The sequence below is a fragment of the Lathyrus oleraceus genome, chromosome 7, assembly GCF_024323335.1.
Source record: "Lathyrus oleraceus cultivar Zhongwan6 chromosome 7, CAAS_Psat_ZW6_1.0, whole genome shotgun sequence".
NCBI lineage: Eukaryota > Viridiplantae > Streptophyta > Magnoliopsida > Fabales > Fabaceae > Lathyrus > Lathyrus oleraceus.
The window spans coordinates 92,343,258-92,347,014 of NC_066585.1; positions in this window are offsets into that span (position 1 = coordinate 92,343,258).

The window sequence follows — 3,757 nt, forward strand, 5'->3', positions numbered from 1 at the left end:
GGTCCTTGGCTTCTAAGGTCTATATTGGAAAGACTAATGCCTAACCACGACTACTCGTGTGACATTATTGATCCCAACATGACCTCCACCAAGTGAATAGGCTTGCAAGTCAACTTGCTAAGGAATAACTCCACACAAGTCAACAAGACTATGCCATTCTCCTATCCTAAGTGCACTCGAGTTCGGGTATAGAACTCATCTCATAAAGATCACCAAGCGTACAAGCAATTAATATATCAAGCAATTCAATCATTACATACAATACAGTAATCCCAAATTGCACAGAAATATGTCACAAAATAATATAAAATACAATACAACAAAATGTGAAAAGTAGGCAAAACCCACTAGGCAAACCTCCCCAACAGAGTCGCCACTTTTCTGTAGCGGGGTATTTGTTACCTTTAGATTTATTGACTAAATCAAAAGTAAATCATATAATTCGAGTCGTCACCGCACTTCTATTTATCCAAAGGAAAGGTTAGAAAGTGAACAAAAACCGAGAAGTTTTATCGAATAAAAAACTAATAAAAATGTCAAAGATCTGGGTAAGGGGGTTGGTTATGCAATGGGAAGGTTTTAAGCACCCAAAACATCCTAGGTACTCCTAGGGAGCCCTTTTCACAATTGTTGTAAGGTAGGTTGGTATTTTTGTGAAAATTATTTGTGCAAACATGATTGGGGAGATGAGAGAAGAATGTACAAATTATTTACAATTTTTGTGTTTGAATGGATGAATCCATTGCCTACGTACCATCTTAAAAAGATTAGGATCAAAATCTCGTAGTTCGGGGTAAAAATCTCAAAAAAACAAGTTGGTGAATTGATTAGTCCAAAAGCCTTAAGGTCTTTTGTTATCCAAGGGAGAAAACTCAACCTAAAACCACAAATCCACCATGTGAGGATAGCTTCAACATGCTAGTGAGGGGTTAACCCTATAATAAGCATGGAAGACTCATTGTCCATCACTAAGGATATAGGTGAGTATTATATCTACCTCAAGGATAACTCAAACCTAATAGCTAAAGGTTATGAAAAGTTTTTGATAAGAAAGTGGTCATTGAAACCACAAAACATTTGAATGGGTTATATTTACAAATAAAAAGTATTTAAAAAATATGGTCAAAGTTGACTTAAAGATTCAATTCAAAAGAAGTGTTATGAAAAGAAAGTTTGAAAATCAAAAGCATAATGCTTAGGTTTCTAATGTTTGAAAACAAATGTTAATGTTTGCACAAAAGTTTTGGCTTAGGTTAGAGTGGAGGGAAGAAGAAGAATGGCTAAGTCCTAAGCATACAAGAGATGAGGGAAAAAGAAATAAGACCATAAATGGAGTTCCCTTCTTGAGATCATATTGATGATCCAAGTAGCTCCCATCCTTTGGAATAAGCAAGCAAATAAGCAAATACTCAAGCAATCAGTCAATCAAGCAAGCTCTTAGGCATCTTCCAATGGCTCTTATATCTCTCACTTTAGAAGCTCGTGACAATGGTTCTTCACTTAGGCTCAATGTTGGAATCCCTATCACAAGAACACACACATCAAAAAGTTCTATAATGCAAACAAAGAATGGACAAGAAGGAGTTTAGAGAATAGGTCCTTTCAATTCCTCTTCAACATTAAGCATTCTAAAGGCAGGAGGCCTAGTTGCTCTTTGACTTTTATAGCACTCTAAAGACATAAGGCCTAGTTACTCTTTGACTCCATTTTTGCATAGGGAATATCCTAAAGTCTAAGTCCTTTGGTACATTTTTGCATTTGGTTCACAACAAGCAAAACAAAACACAAACACAATAATATATACACAATTATGTGCTCAAGTGAGCAAAAGGCAAATTGCATTAACATAAACATGTGCTCAAATGAGCAAAGGGGAAAAGCAAATGAATAATATGTACAAGAATAGTAAATTGCATAAATGTAAAGTGCAAGAATTAAATGTTAATGGTTAATAGTTAGTGTTAGTGTGCCATAAGGAAATTTAGCGCTATGTTAAGTAATCGTAAGTGGACTAATGTAGTAGTCACACCTATTTGAGGCCGGTCAATAAAAATATAGGCAACAACACAAGTTAGAGACTTTGATTAGTGAATCAAGCTCCTACAACTTGCCATGCCAAAAGAAGATGAGAAATGATCTTGTATTGATTTAGGTTCTTTGCTTGATTAGGAAGCAACCTATCCTTAATGCAAAACCATTCACTTGATTTATGATTAAGATGAATTAGATTTGAATCAAGGAAGGTTAAACCTCCCATATATCAAGGCTAACCACCAATCTTTAACTCATTGATCAAAAAAGAAAAAGAAAAAGAAGAAGATGATGATGAATAAGAAAGTGCATTAATGGAAATCAAATGAGATCATCAATATACATTGACCAAAGGTAGATGGAATCAAGGTCAAACATTGGTAAACAGAAGCAAAATGAAACTTAGAAGTCAAGAAACAAATAAAATATTTTTGGTATTTTTCAAAATTAAAATAATACTTGAATTAAAATAAACAATTAAAGGTCAAACTTCAAATCCATTTAAAATCAACTTTGAAAAGTCCAAATGGATCATCCTAAGTTCAGCAAGGCCAAATAAAGTTTGACAAAAAATTTCAGCATTTTTAGAAACCAGAAACTATTTTTAATCAATTAACAATGCATAAAAATAACCTAATTGAATTAAAATCTCAAATAAATCTCAAATCAATTAATAAATTGATGAGAATATTTTTCACAGATCCATCATCATTCAAAGAGGTTGAGAAAATACTTTTGTATTTTTTGGATATTGAAAACTATTTGAAGTGAATTAAAAATAACCAGAAAAGAGAAAATTCATAAAAAAATATCAAATGACGAAATAAAAAATATTAAAAATCATTTTTAGAAACTAGAAATTAAAAGAGAAATAATGCAATTTGTCTCACATTTTTTGGACCAATAATGTGTGAGATATGGTTTTTTGAAATGAAATGGAATGAAAGAAATAAAATGGAAATTAAAATCAGAAAATAAAATAAGAAAAAACGTGAGGCGTTGGATCAGGAGCTCATTAATTGAGCTGACACATCACATGGATCATATGTGCGCGTCCAACATACACTCGAGTCAATGCGAAACACGCTGCCATTAAATAAGTCATAACAATGAAGGATCCAGATTAGATCTGGAAAATGCATCGTGTGGCCAGGATTTGATCTGGAGTTGGGACGGTGGTGTACACCACCGTTTTCTCCGACGAGACCTCCAACGCCGGTGAGAGTTGCAGACATGGCAACCTCCATCAAATGCCATGATCTATATAACAATGGAAAGCTGGGGTGATGTACATCACCCCTGTGCCAACTATTTCCACTCTAGATTTCCATGGAGAGATAAATCAGAGGTTGAAATTTGTGGTGTTCAATTGAAACTTAGTGGATTTGCAAAATTCAAAGCACAGTTATGTTGCCTCTAATGAGAGGACTTCAGCCAACCCAGTAAATGCAATAAACAAGCTATAAACAAGGAGTTTCGAAGAAAATAAGTTTGGATATCCACCTCTGAAATGTGGATCTTGAGAGCACGATTCTTCAAAGCTTTTGCTTGCAGTATGATCTCAGGATGAAGACGAGCAAGGTTAAGGAACTATAAATCTAAAAATCAACCAATGTAGCTGAAATTTAGATCTAAAAATTTTAAGAGAAAGAGAGAGTTCCTTTAAGTGAGGTTATGGAAGGATTCTTGCAGCATAACAGGCGCCTTCAGGTTGCCCAAATGTGAA